The 15,676-nt window shown below is 39.4% G+C and overlaps 1 protein-coding gene across 3 annotated transcripts in view; it reads left to right on the top strand.

Moving 5' to 3' along the window:
- The first annotated feature begins 4,223 nt into the window (after positions 1 to 4,223).
- TNFRSF19 (TNF receptor superfamily member 19) overlaps positions 4,224 to 15,676 on the top strand; it is a 58,391-nt gene continuing 46,938 nt past the window's right edge. The window contains exons 1-2 of one of the 3 annotated variants that reach the window (XM_058829199.1): positions 4,224 to 4,432; positions 4,593 to 4,679. The gene's annotated coding sequence lies outside the window, so the exon portion shown is untranslated. Of the gene's footprint in view, positions 4,433 to 4,592; positions 4,680 to 9,483; positions 9,599 to 9,917; positions 10,131 to 15,676 lie in introns of those variants that run through there. The other 2 variants (XM_058829200.1, XM_058829201.1) reach the window with 2 other exon arrangements.

The following is a 15,676-nucleotide window of genomic DNA, read 5'->3' as shown; positions in this document are numbered from 1 at the left end:
ATAATTTTAGCTAAAACTTACACAGCTGAGAATCTAACACAGTGAGAAAAGGTAACTTGCCTCCAGTCATAGCCATGTAATAGAATCAGGAATAAAACCACAATTTCTGACTCCCAATCACAGGTAAATTAGCTATTACTTCCTACAGCATGCATCTACATTATCCTTGAAGACAACCTCAAAGCCAAATTCCCAACCTTCCACATTATCTAGATGTGGCAATGCCTTTGAGGCTTCCCTTAGAGTGATCCACCTGGTGAGCCAAGAACTAAAAATCTCCATTTTGCTTAGATCTTAAGGTACTCATAAGGGAACAAATCAAAGCTGTCTCCTATGAAGACCCATGGAGCGAAAAAACCCCACAAGCAAACTGCAATAAAAATTCAGGACCAAAGACAGGCAAAACAAAGCTGGTTTTTTCCACCCAAGTCATGGGGTCAGAGATCTGCTATTGCAGAACACATAAATGGCAGACAGAATTTTTCTCCTTGAAAGTCAAAAACTAATGAAACTACATCCAAAGCTAGTATTAACTAGAGCAAGTTGCACTGCAATTGACTGTGCAGAGTGTTGTAGATTAGGATGAGTCTGATGACACTCTAGGTGATAACAGTGAGCCAGTTTTTCAGGAAATGCCAAAGGGTCTTGGTTTTTCTGCCTAAAGGTTCTGTATCTGAAGTTCTTAAACATTATGACTCTTAAGGAGCTTGCAAGTGATGAAGCAGGAAGTGGGAGTGGGTATCAGCAACACCTGGACTAACAACACCCATGTGAGCAGAAGCAGGATGTTAGCTTTTATCGGGATGGCAATGCAGATAATGCAGGAGGTTGGATTTGGGTATTCTAAAGCATCTCTCCTGACCACAGGACTGACTTGCCTCACGGAACAATATCCTCTAATGCTTTAGGAGAGTGATGATCACTTCTTACATCAGCTGGGACCAGGACAGATAAGCATTGCTTCAGAGACAGTGCTGATCTGCCATAAAAGGTGAAAATGGTCTTCCAGCTCTATAAATCAGCATCTCACCATTTATTATCAGGAGACAGCAGCCACAGTAGCTGTGTATGATGAAGGCTTGTAACTGCACCAATGCTGCTTGTGTGATATTTGTGCCACATTAAGAAAGGCTGCAGCAAGCACAAACAGTGGCTGCATGGCCAGTGAGTGGGCCTTAACAACAGCACTGCTTTTCTGGTGGTGATTCCTGGCCTCCTCTCTGAACATCTGCTGGAGCTCCCATGTACTGAGGGAAAGCAAAGGGAAGAGGTGCAGACAGCACCTGTATAAAGCAACATGATAAATCATTTGATGTATATGATTCAAGTATATAAGGCATAGCTTGAATATTAGATATGCTAAAAATGGAGCAGGGGTACAAACCCCTTTATTTGTTTTGATTGTTTCTTCCACAAATAATTTTTCCCAAGATTTAGTTATATTTAAGAAACTTCTCCAGAAAGTTCTTATTTCTATCAACTATCTTTCATGGCTTTGACCCAGTTAAGTGCTGGATATGAATAGCAGCCCTGGACTTTGTTCCATTTCCCTAAAAATTCTTAAGGAGGAATCTGAGAGCCTGAGATCCTCATACGGTAAAAAGAGAAGGATAAACCCACTAAATGTTACTCAAGGAAGATTCTGTCTAAATTTAGAAAAATTCAGGTAATTAATTAGGAAGAGAGCATCTCCCTCTGCAGGACTTCAGAGACACCTCTCTGGTTTTGCACAGGAATCACAGAAAAGCTTCTTCCAGAAAAGCTTTTTAGATACCTAGAGAGTGAGTAAAGCTGGGTCCCCTGTTTCAGTAATTTCTGTTCCTACCCCAATCATTTCAGTGATTAAAATCAAGCATCTAGAGAGGAACCTAGTGTATTTCAGGCCAATTTTGCTTCAACGCCTTGCTAGGTTAGTGACTACAGGAGAAAGCACGAGCTGATGTTCAAAAAGTGCAAAATTGAAGTGTCATCTTAGGTACATTCTGTCTCTGGCTCTAGTCTGTTCTGTCCTTTATACAAATCACAAAATATCATTATCAGCTTTTGGAAAAATATCGAACTATAGAGACAATTGTTTTTACTGTTACACACGTCTGGCCAAATTTTGAGGAGCCATAGGATAGGAAATAGCAGATGGTTCAAGCTGACAGGGTCCACAGTGAATGGTAATGTCATAAATGCAAAATGCAACTCTTAACCTTTAGAAGGTTAATAATTAATAATTAAGGCAACATTTAACCTTACTTCTATTTTTCATATGTATGAAAGAAAGATCAAAGATCTCTAATAAACCATCAGGACTTGCTTTTGCTTAAAATCCAGAGAAATAAGAAGTGCTTTCTGTGAAGAGCATTGCTCTTAAAACTATTGAAATTAAAGAGGTTATTTTAGTTCTGCACAGTCCACCCATAAATTTTATTTCAATATAAGCATTTCCAGTTTTACCACGAAAGCTACAAATGGAATTTTATCAAAAAACTTTCTGGTGATAGAGAGTTGTAAGTCAGAAGAGCACAAATTAATGTTGAAAGAGAAGTAAGCAGCCAGGATAATTTTCTTTTATTTATAATAGATGGAAGTGGAAATTAGAGAAAGAGAGAAATATATGGTTTGTTCCTGTTTCTTTCCCAGCAGTGTATACCTGAAATACCAGATTCATAATCTGCATCGTACTCCTTTGTACGTGCATCATCTCTTCTCCGCCTCAGTTACCTGAACATCCCTCAAAGGCCCTCCTGGATAGGTGACACAAACCAATATTTAAACTCCGTCCAGCTAGCAACAAAATTACATTCTGCAGCACCCTTTGTAAGGTTCTCGAGTCTTTCTAGGAATGTTCCTTGCCATCTCCGGGAGGCAGAGTGCTCCTTGGTTGCCCGGTGCTGCCCACAGTGCACCATCCCACCAGCAGAAGGCTCCCTATCCCACCGAGTGCCGGGGAGCAGCATCCCCGAGCAGAGCCAGGCGAGGCAGGAGGCTGCAGCTCACACACCAGGAGCAGAACGAGGGATCTATCCTCTCCCCATTATCCTCTGAAGCTTTGCTTTTGTTTTAAAGCTCAAGGCGACTATGTCTAGCATATCGCCTCTTTCTACTTTTGCCTTTTAAATGAATTCTCGGTTACTCGGTGTGCAAATATTTGCATGCCTCTGCCGGTTGACAGGGTGGTATCACTTTCATCTGCACGTGTGGTATGCCCAAAGTATGGGGCATGCGTGGATGGGAACTTCGGTGACACCTTCAGTATGGCTGGTTATCCTAAAATCCATCCTGCTTGATGCTCGTAGGTTTCATTAACAGATGAAGTACAGAGGGCTGCATTAATCTCTGTGCTGAAAGCTAACTTAGCCTCAGATCACAAAATGTGAAACTCAGTAGTACATTTCTTCAGCCATTTTTCTGCACTGCAAGAGACAAAGTCACAGCAGCCTTGAGGATTCCCCTGCCCACCAGGGCTACACAGAACCCTCGAGCAATCCCAGGGACTATGACCTGCAGCAGCACAGAGAATGTCTGCCCATATATTTTCATGCCCCAAAAGCCTCCCTCTGATGAAGCTTCAAATCTACCCTAGCTAAAAAATGCCTTTACACTGAAAAACACTTCTGTGAGTTACTTATGGCAGCTTTACAGCTCATTTACGCAAAGGAATCATGAACCACAGATGAATCAGGCTCAAATAAAATGATTTGCAAAAGGCCACACAGTAAGCAGCAGGGAGGACGTGAGCCAGGGACTAAGAGCATGCTCTTTTGTGCTTGGTTTTGCCAGTGCAAAAATCCAATGCCAGTGTGCAAAATACACAATTTTCTCTGCTCCAAAGCTCAACAAAGAGACAAACAAAAGTAGTTTTCTCTCGTCTCTTACAGCAGCCTAGCAAACCGACCTTCATGTCTGCCTTTCAGAACTTTATGGAAAATTGTAACTTTCTTTTGCAGACAAAATTATAAAGCATCTTTTAAAGAAAACTTTATAGCTGCACTATTCTCCCTTCTCTGGAGGAAACTTAAATGTGGTAAAGACTTTGAAGTGAGCCTTGGGTTTGTTACAATGGACTAACCTGATTAGAAATCATGCAAACTCTTGCTGCTCTTTAGCTGCATTCCCCCACAGGCTGTATTACAGCTCTCTAACCAGTCCCACAGCATTGAATGATGTCATGGGATCTGCAGCTCAGCGAGATGAAAGGGATAAAGCGGAACCCGCTGGCACTGGGGAAAGCTTCCAACACACAATCCACAACACAGCTTGGGAACTCAAAAGCTACAGATCCAGCCACTCAACCCCAAGCATTTCAGAATCGTGTGCATTCTCCCAGCACAAGCAAGGAAAGGGAGAAAAGAGCTAGTGCAGAGCACTGAGAGGCAGAATTTGAGTGCAACTACCTGCTGGAAAAGGAGCTCTTTTTCCTCGCCAAAGCACTGCCTTTGATGTACGGCAACTGATCACTGATCAGATTACAGGCATTTGGTCTCAGTGCTCGTCTGCCTTTGATCTGCATGGTTAATTTTATTTTCCCGGATTTGGAGTTTCGTCTGGGCTTGTGCTGACATACTTTTTTTTTTTTTTTTTTTTTTTTTTTTTTTTTTAAGGACGTAAAAGCATTTAATACAGAAGTTCTGGCGGTGTGAAATTAAGCTGCAGAAACTCTGGCACTGGAAAACTTCATCAGATAACAGGTACTGAATTTTGGGGTTTTTTTTCTGTTTTGTGTTGCAAGATTTTTCGAAATTATAAAGTTCACATAATCGATAATACTACACATCGTCGTGTGTACAAAGTTCAAAAGATTGTAATTTATGCAGCATTTTGTTTGCAGCTCTTGGGCAGAATTATATTGAGAACAGACTGTCTAGAATAATAGAAAACTGAAGCAAACCCTGCTTCAATGCTTTGGGGATACAAAGGGTTTTGGGTTGCACTGCTCATTCATACCATCTATAGCTTTGTAAATTTATATTTGAATACATGTATGACATGACTCAGGGGAGTACTTATTTTCTAAGAGAAGACCAACCTTATCTCCTACACACTGTCGTACTTTGTTTGCTCTCAGTGTTTATTAAAACAGCTTATTAAACTGTGCCTTCTTCAAGAAACACTTTTAAGCCTAATAGTTCCATACTTGAGATGAAAAAAAGTCTCCACTTCCACAACTTATTAGAACTAAATTTATAAACATGACATCCTTATACACAAAAGGAAATGGCTTTAAGATTGTAGAGATTATAGTTCAGCTGTACCATATGAAATCTTGAAAATAAAAGTAATCTTTTAACCTGATGATAGAAGTTTCCTCTAAGGCATTTTAATAAATATATTAGAGATCCCTTAGGTTTGTCTGGAGCCAGAAGCTAGTTTTGCTGAACTCTGTAGAAGTTTTTCTGCATTTTAGTGATGCAATTTCCATTCACAGTGTTTGTATTCTGTTCCTCAAACTCATATTTATGAAAAGTATTGTGTTGAAGAAATTTTAAGACATCTACTCCAGGAATTCATTATAAGGGAACAATCTTTTGAAGGTTTAGGATTATTCACATATTTGCAGTTTTAAAGGGCCAGGTCTCTGTGTGAGTTTGGGCCAAATCCATGAGTGTTCTGTGCCTGCAGCTGGAATCAGACTGTTAAAATAAGACAAACTCCTTCTGTAGTATTTAAATATAATTTAGATTTTCAGAAGAACTTAGAACCCATAATTGGGACCAGACTTGCAAACATTCCAGACACTGAGGTCTTTGAAGGTCTAGTCTTAATGGTAGCTAGTAATACTGAGTTATATATTCTTAAATCCAAATTTAAGTATTTATAAATCTTAAATACATTTATAACAAATTGCAACTAATAGTCAGCATAAATTACAGCTGTTAAGCATTACTTGAAAACTATTCTTTGAGAGGTCTACCAGTCCACAGGACCATCAAGATCTTCATATTTCAGTATGCACCACAGTGCAACATGCAAACCCAAATTTTAACAGTCTGCTTGCATCTAAGATCAAGTTATCAACACTTCCAGATAAATGTAGTTAGCTTTCATTAGTCAGTCTGCAAAATTTGTTTCTTCTAATTAAAACTATATTTGTATATATAGAACTTCCATTTACTGACTATCAAGAGATAATATGCCAGACACAGATTAACTAGGCTTGACTTGGTATCATTTAGTTTTCTATGCCACCAATTAATTCATATTCTCACTTAACAAGTCAATTATAAGGAAAGTAATTAGCACTGTATGAATAATATGTGTATAGCTGTCAAGGAAGAATATAATTTAAGGCATAGCCAAAGCAAAATTTAGTATTTCTCCCTAACAATGATGCACTAAAACATGTTCCTTTAACCCTGAAAAGTTACAGGGTTTATGGCTTTATTTATTAATTCTGTGCTTCACTGATAATCTTCTCTTCCTTTCCAGTCCCCTCTTGCTTATTGCTTGTTTTCCAATATGTACAATTATTTTCTGAGGAAAATTGTTTCTAAGCCTTATCTCTTTATTTAAAAAAATAACACGAGGAGTCTTTTTCTCAGAAGACAAAATTACTATGGAAGTCTAATACAATTAAACTATCACTACAAGGATCTGACCTATCACACACATGGGTGAAATTGCACACAGAAGGAACACTGGTTAATCAGATAGATTACAGTGTTGAGTAGGATTTGCATAGATAATTATTTGCAACATTTGGGCCCTGAAAATGTATTTAAGAAACAAAGTTTTTTTCATTTTGCAAAAAGTCCCTAGGATTTTAGGTAATCTCCACAGATATTTAAACAAAGATGGGCGTCGACCCAATTAAACTGAAAAATATCTTTGTTTGTCTTTATGTAAGTGAGGCTGAAATGAAAATACACTTGAACACATTCAAGCATGGTGGGAAGAGGATTTTCAGCATTTTTGTTATTTTACATAGCAGTTCTCTGACAGTTTAGCCTGTCATTGATCTGACTTCTAAAGATTAAATAGTAATAATTCTTGGCACTAGTAACTTGCTTTTACTAAGAGCTGTATAAACATTAATTAATCCTCAGGCTTAAGCCTTCAGAAACAAAAAGTTCACAATGCTTTTTCAAGCAAATCTGACTAGGAAACTCACCAGTGTATGATTTATTTATTAAAATAGCTTGAGCAATTTCTGATTATAAATGGATCCATTTCCAAACAGTGTGCCTTAGATAACATCATAAACATATTTTAAGGTTTGTAATAGTTAAGATTATCAAAAGACATTGCACAGTTATACTGACATCAGTTTCCAACAGCTGTCATAACAAGAGTAGATCTATCTCACAGTTGACTGGGGGAACTGTGTTAGCATTTGAGATATGGAGATAACAACTTCCTATTGCTGTACAATTTCTGCTTCCACATCAGATATGTCACGCAACTTAGTCTTATCAAAGGGGTCAGCTGAAACTGCTTTCCAAATATTTCTTTTTTGCTTTCTCTGTTGTAGTGAGAATCTCTGTACTAATTTCAACAATTCACTTTTTCAATTTCCTGAGAAGCATCATGATTTAAAACAAAGTAAATACCACAATTTTCAACATCTTTCAGTGATGAATGGAACTGATTAATCCATTTTACATTCAGAGGAAAGATTTTACATGCTGCAACAAGGACTTAAAGACTTAAGTTTCAGTGTTAGAGACAGCATGTTGCTCTGAGTTCATTAGCATAGGAACCCACTGTCTGATGAAAGTCTTAATGTTTCTTTATATGCTAATCCTGGGTGTTTAGTCAACACTTCAAGAACTCTGGGGTATTTTAATACCTTTGTCTAACTATAGTACTTTAAGACAAGTATCTGAAACATACATGATGATTTTACTAAGAAAAACTCATGCAATAGTTTCACTGGTGGCTCCAGAAAATAGATAACATACAAAAGATTGTCTGTAAACAGTGAGACTGTGTACAGTGCTCAGTGCTGTGCAGCAGCTGCTATTCACAACAGATGCACTGCTGTCGCGCCATTCCTCACTGACATTCCAGCCTCTTGCAGATCTCCTCCTGGCAAGGGTCCTGAAGCAAAACTCTTCTTTGAAGGCCCTTTAGAAGATAATTACATGAAAACCCCTGTTCATTCTGAGTTGTTTGGGTTTTATAATTGAAAACAACTAGTTTTGTAGCAATCATTTCTCTCTTTGCATACAACTTGCTGGATTTCAATGAGCTCTCCTTGTTTTTAGAGAAGCCCATGAGGCTGGTGATCTTCAAAATTTTGTCTGTGAGGAGGTCCAAATATTCTGTTTATTTGAAAATGTTTTACTTCCCAGTATTAGCATTTGTTCATTTTTTCAGAGCCTAACACAGTTCCTTATGTTTCTATACGGTTGTCTAGACTGTAAGTGGATCATTAACCTTTTCATTAGAAGTAAAACTAATGACCTGAAACCCCTGCAGCAGCAGTTCTTTTACCAAGGTCCCCAAGACTGGTTTCACCAATGCTGGAGCATTACTAACTTCAGAAAAGCTCCTAATTTGTGTCACAGTAAGTAGCAGTAACACCCAACCTTGCGACTGCAAAAAATTTACTATCCATGAAGGGCTGGATTTCTCCATTTCTCCATGGATACTCGCATTTGGTATTGACACTGTGCTTATATCTGGGTAACTTATTATTTGCAGAGTGGATAAAATATTCCAGGCTCTGAAGTAGAAGGAAAAAAAAGCTACTCAAGTTCTTTGGAAAGGAGGGCTTGCAGAAAGGAGAATTTGCAGTGTGTTGTCAGAAAGCCTCAGTCATGTTTTTTGGGCAGGAGAGGTGGAAAGGGCTTTGCTGAGTTACAAAGACTCATTCTACACTCACCTGAACAGTGGCCAAGGGCCAGCCCCTTTTGAGCAGCCCAGCAACCACAAGCCTTGAGCATCCTCTGAGGGGGAGCAGCAATGCCAAGGCTGCAGTCCCAAAGCCAGACATGGAGTCCAGGCAAAGTCCAGTCTGGAGGCAGGGGTGGGCACAGGAGTGCCTGAGTGAGTGCCCTGCTATCCCTATAAAAGGGACACCAGTGCCTCACTTGTGATTCACCCTGGCTTCGTACCGCTGGTATGAGGCACACACCCCAACTCACACCCTCCCAGCATGGACACACGGCACAATCCATCCATGAATCCATGATTCTGTGACTCCGTGATTCTGTGAATCCATGAATCCATGAATCCATCCATGAATCCATCCATGAATCCATCCATCCATCCATCCATCCATCCATCCATCCATCCATGAATCCATCCATCCATCCATGAATCCATCCATGAATCCATCCATCCATCCATCCATCCATCCATCCATCCATCCATCCATCCATCCATCCATCCATCCATCCATCCATCCATCCATCCATCCATCCATCCATCCATCCATCCATCCATCCATCCATCCATCCATCCATCCATCCATCCATCCATCCCATTGGCTGCCCGTGCTCAGCTGACGGCCGGGCCCGGGGCGGGCGCGCCGTTGCCGGGGTGACGGGCCGGGCGCCGAGGGGCGGCGGGCCGGGGCCAGGGCCGGGCTCGGTCCCGGGCCCGGGGGCGGTGCGGGGCGAGCGCTCCTGGGCCGGTCGGGGCGGCCGCAGCCGCGGTGTGGCAGGTGGGTGCGAGCGGCAGCCGGGCGGGCCCGGGCCCCCACCGCAGAGCGGGGCGGCCACGGGAGAGCAGCGGCTCCCCCCGCCACCCCCGGGCCCCGCGGCCCGGCCGGGCTCCGCGGCCGCCCCGCCTGGCACCGACCGGCGCTGCCTGCCCCCGGGGCCCGCGGCGGGCGGCGAGGGGAGGGAGGTGATGGGAGCGAGCTCCGCGGAAAGCGCAGGCTGCGGGGCAGGGGGGAGGGCTCAGCCGGGCGCCCTCCTCCCCGAAGCCGTGGCTCCGAGCCGGCCCCGGTGGGTACGCGGGGCACGGCGCAGCCACGGAGCCGCGGCTGCCGCTGCTGGGTTCTGCGGGTCCCGACAGCCCAGGAGGAGCTGCTCCGCGCCCCGGAGTGCGGCGAACAAAAAGCCCTGGAAAGCTGGCCTTTCATGTTCGCAAGCGCTTCTCGCGTCTGCTGCGTAAATAGGCTGCTGTTTGCTTCAAACAATTTTATAGCCGGAGTTGAAGGAATAGGAGCACCTAACTTTTTCTTTCGGCTGGTAAGAGGTTTAAAAGCCCCAGTTACGGTTCGGTTTATTGAAAAGGTTTTGATTGTTCGGCTTCCTTTCCTTATGGCTGTCCCCATGGCTTGGACCGCAGGCTTTACCTGATGTTTGTGAAAAGTCTAAGTACTTATTTACTGCCTTTATATTTGCAACTACTTTAGGTGGGTGCTTTTATCAAGTTTATAAAGTGGTCCAATAGCATTTAATATAGTGGCAAATTGATTCAGTCTGTAGGTAGGTTTCTTAACTACTGCATAATCTCTTTCAAGCATACCTTCACCACTGTGTGTAAAGCAAGTTACCTGGGTATGCTACCTGGGAGCTTGTAACCATAAAAGAAAAGGGTTGGGGTTTGGGGGGTTGTTGTTGTTTTTGTTTTCAGTTGGTTGTTTGGTTTATTGGGTTTTTTTGACCTCCTTTAGACCAAGAAGTAAGCTTCTTTATTAATTTACTAGTAAGATGCTTAAAATGTCAGTTAAGGAGGTAATAAGTCACTTTTGCTCACTTTCAACAGCTTGCAATCCTAATAAAAGAGAATGGTGTGAATGAAAGTAACTCATGTCTGTGGTTTTTAAGACATTGCATGCCATCTAAAACTGCTCAAGGCTGGCTGGATAAATGTAGCGTATTGGCATTGCACCATTGCAAGGTGTAGTAACTGTTTTAACCATCCCAATGCTTTATAATTCATGATCCCTAAAAATTATTTTGAAAAAGAACTATTAATATATTTTTGGTGTAAATGAAGTGTGAGTATGGCATTCTCAATGTATTACTTGTTCACATATCTGAGTACAAAAGTACAAGTGCATCTTAACACTGAGCTTTCATCTAGCAAACCAGCATCTGCTAGAACTTGAGACGGGCGAGATGTATTAAATAGAAGCAGCAACATTTTTTTTTTACCACAGTTTTGATGTTGTAGGAGTAGGCTCATCAACTTTGGTGAGAGTGGGAGTTCTTGTGTGAATCACAGGCTCTGATCATCTAAAAAAGCTTTGTTTATGTGTAGGAAAAATGTTGCCACATTGCACCTTTGTTACAATATTTCACTCTAATGTCAAATAATGATAAGCTGGATATGTTGAAGAACACAAACGATAAACTGCTTTATCACCATTATTCCTGTAAAGACAAGTACTTCAATCAACATAACTTGAAGCATGTGGTACTCAGAAGAAGCACAAATATTTCCTGGCTGTGTCTTGTGGTCCTGTCTTTTTGTCACCTCCGTCAGCTCCTAAAATACATCTAAGTGTTTTCACTAGCAAGGTTCTAACTTTAATTTGCTACCTTTATCTTTACAAAATCAGAAATAAATCCATAGCTGCCTAATACAATTTCATGTATGGCAGCTTTGTAAAATACAGATCTCTTCAATGTGATATTTAATGTGATGAATGTGCCCTAGCTGACAGTATGGAGTTTTTTTCCCCACATTTCTCAGAAAAGTTGGAGCAAATGTGGTCAGACAAGACCTCTGAGGGAAGAGGGAATAGGGAAGACTACAAGGGTTGTGGGCAGCGTGTAAAGGGAAGGTGTTCCAGACCTGTGAGACAGAAATAACAATGTGCAGCGCTGTAGTGGAAGTTCTTGCCCCCAAATTGCTCCCTTTCTTTGTCTTTGTCATTGTAGAAGTGTAAGTACTTTCCCTTCTCTCGTTTCTTGCCCGGGGGGCACTGAGTCTGCTAAAACCATCTGCCACTCCTTGTTTTATTGCATGCAGTTGACAGCTGCGGGTGGGAAGTAGGTGGTTAGAAAAGGAGCTGAGACCCTATATGTTGGATACCAGAGACCTCTGTTGGCAAGATAAGATGATTATGTTTTCATCCCTCTTCCTTACCCAGAACTTCTCAGAGTACTCTGCCAGTGTTATAGAGCGTGTGAAAAGTGGCCGTCAAGTAAAAATATCAAATCAAATATGGGAAATTTCTAAGACCTGTGAATTAACTGGGAATTCGCAACTTCATGTTAAGTGAATGTAAAGCTGTGACCCTTCACCATTTCTGAAGTTTCCCTTAGAAGATGGGATGTTGACTTCAAGGTTTTGATGCTTCTGTGTCTAAGAAACCTGCTAGTCAGCCATAATTTAGTCATGCTGCTTTGATTCTTGAGGTGGTGTGTCTTTCACAGTGGAACTTTTAAGTTTTTTGGAGAGAAAAAATAAAAATTTTTCTGACATGGACTTTGAAGTAAAATGATGACTATTTAAGCAAGCTGGTAAATGTAAGAGTAAATTTTAGGGGGCAATGGATTCTAGAACCCGAAAAGGCCGGAGGTTCTTCCACAATACATTTATTACATGTTTCTAATTTATTGTTTGATATTGCCCTCTTTATGCATATGCATAGTAGGCCCCAAATGGCCTTAAAATTATGCAACCACATTTCCTAACACGTTCTCCATCCTGTGTTCAGAGCATTATCAGTAATGATTGCTTTTCCCTGAGTATTTTAGGCAAGCATATTACTGTTAAACTAGTAAGATGTATTTGGAATGATTTAGTGACCTCAAAAAACTCTGCCCACAGGTTTCTTTCTTATAATAAAATCGAGTATAACTGAACTCTACATTTTAATTATCTGTATCTGGACAAGAGCAAATAGTCTTTAAAGGTATGGAACTTCTGTTTACTCACACAGGTTTTAGAGTCAAAAAACTGCTAATAACTTCTTACTTGAAAGCGTGAGGTGAATGGCTGGCGTCCAACAGACATCAGTATAAAGCCACTTGACATCATGAGAGAAGAAAGTTGCCCAGTAGCAACCTATTATTAAGTGCTGCAGTCTCTGTTTTTTAAGCAGGACTTTTGACCAAACTGGAGATTGAAACAGGAAACATGCAGCTGACACAGTTCTCTCTCCTTTGGGACTTGTATTCAATATAATGAGTTATTAATGTGCCCTAACCATGAAGGTGCCTTTCAATTATTTTTATCAAAATGTTGTCATAAAAGAAACATTTTATTTGTCCTCTTAACAATGGTTATTTCTTGTACACTGGCTCATTTCTTTCTCACATGTTAGCGTATAGTCTTTTATATTGTTTTGGTAGGAGTGGTGACAATGGGCACAATGATGGCACGATAGAGTACCATAGGCATTCATCCACATCTGCTGAAATTATTTAATTGTGTTTTGATGCTACTGAAGTGCTCTGAAGTTTAAGGTCTATAAATCTGCAAGCTTCTGTTGGAGTCTTTGCTGATTATAGAAGACGTATTTTATAGAAGATATCTCGTATTCTCGGCGTGAAGCTATAAGATCTCATGAAACTAGTAATGATCACTGAAAAACACTGAAGCTTAGTTATGTGCAGGATAAGCTGGAGAAGTCCTTGATAGTTTGATGCCAGTTATAAAATACTTGATTTTGAGAATTTACTCTGGGCCATGGAACTCCTGGTGATTAGACTTGCCAAGACTTTTACAAAGGCAGTAGATTTTCTTTTAAATAGAGAATATTTCACAACTGCAATCAAATTTCACACCTAAGTGGGCAAAAAGTATTTTGGTGCAGGATGGTTTACCACGTTCTTTTTATGTTCTAAAAGTCTTTGAGGTGCTTGCTATAAGAAGTTCATCTTATAACAGGGCAATTCCAAAACTGAAATACAAGATGTCAGCATGACTAGAAAGATTTTTAATGCTGCTTTTTGTTCTGTTCTGGCATCTGTGATCCAGAATACTAAAAGATGAAAATACGTAAATATTAAATCTTCAAGTTATTGCATATTGGAGAAAAGGGTTAATATACCTGAATTACATTAAGCTAATATAATTTTATTGCAAATAATTCGTCTGCAGGACAGTTAATTGGGCTGTTCTTAATTTTCTTTATTTTTTCCATGCTTCAGGTGACTTGCACAGTAAAAACAGACTTCTTAGATTGTTACAGCTCCATATTTTAGATCATTAGGCTTAGAACAGGTCACCGCTATTTTTTGTATTGAAAATTCTATGTGAAACTTGATACAAAAATATACAATTATTACACTCTTCAGTTTCTTTTTGATATGTTACACATCTATTTTCAGAAGGAAAAGTAAATATTTAAACTTAAAATAAAAGTAACTTTTAACCTTAGGAAGAATCCTGGTTTTGAAATTTTGGTAGTATTCTAGAGGTGGTCATAATTACATTAGAACTGTAGTATGATTTAACTGTTTTTTAATTTTTAAAGAATATATATGACTTGGAGTAATCACTTGACATTCAAATCTAAGAAATTAAATTATATTTACAACTTTATTTCCCTTGCACACTTCTGTAAAGTTTTAACTCCTATAGCAATTAAGAAAACACATTAAGTATTTATTTTTTCCACTAAACTCTATTACATTAAATCAAAAAGTTAATGGGGATTTTCCTCCCAAATCCCATTAATTTCAGCATGATTCTTTGAATCAAAATTTAATCAGTTTATTTAATTTAACTCTTAGACTTTTAGCTTTACTTTCTCCGAATCAAATGAGGTCAATCTTGTTTTACAGGACTGCTTTTCTCTAATGCAGCATAGAGTTGTTTATTGTATTATGATTCTTAGTTATTTTTTTATTTCTTCATATATTACTCTTGAATTTCTGTAGCATTTCAAAGGGAATGAACAGCAAAATTGAACAGGATCAAAATTAAGGTTTTCTTGATACTTATTTCAAGGTTACTGAGGCGCAAAGTCTCACAATTTGTCTCTTATCTAATCTGGTTTTACTTAGAAGATATACAGTTACTTTTTGGATAGAAGATATAATGTATGGTGAGTGTATTTACCCATTTTGTATGCATGGAAAAACAGATGAGAAATGTTTCTTGGACTTTCTGAATTCCCTTAACAGTATTTTTACTGTTTCTGTCCACTGTTTGCTATTACTAGAAATCGTTTCGTTCATGCATACCTATTTTTTTCAGCATTAGAATTGTCAGCTTCTCACGACTTCAAAACTTTAAATTTTTTTTTGACTCTCCTTTTTCATTTTTCTACTTGTTCTACAGTACTTTTTACACTAAGCTGTATTTTGGTCATCCAGAATTATTTCTGAGTTTTTTCCATTTAATGTTTCTTGCCTTAATTTTTTTCCTTCAGACTTAAAAAATAAACCTATGTCAAATACTATATCTTCATGTATTCGTATTCCTTGAGAGTATGTCCTTTTTACCCATGTTGACATACATTTAATCTGATAATTGTCATTAGCCCATAGACCATTACCATCATTAAGTGAGAATAATGCTGTCTGACATATGTCTACCTGCTCTGTTCTTTCTAGTATAGTTTTGCTCATTTTACACTTGAAAATACAGCTTATCTTAAAAAATATCAATAGTGACACTGAAGCATAGTTCCTTCTTATCGATTAGAATTCATTGACTAGGATGTTCATGCAGTAAAATGTGAAATTGTGTGGTAATTATAGTTTGTGTTCATTCTGGTTGTATATTTTTGAAAATGTGTTATGCTTGCAGTAGTTCCATGTTGGAAAGCATTTTGCAACTGTTCTTAATGTTTTTCTCTTCTTTTCCTTTTGTTTTGGGTTCCATCCTT

Source organism: Poecile atricapillus, chromosome 1 (genome assembly GCF_030490865.1).
Source record: "Poecile atricapillus isolate bPoeAtr1 chromosome 1, bPoeAtr1.hap1, whole genome shotgun sequence".
NCBI classification, from domain to species: Eukaryota; Metazoa; Chordata; class Aves; order Passeriformes; family Paridae; genus Poecile; species Poecile atricapillus.
This window is presented reverse-complemented; position numbering and strand designations above follow the sequence as displayed.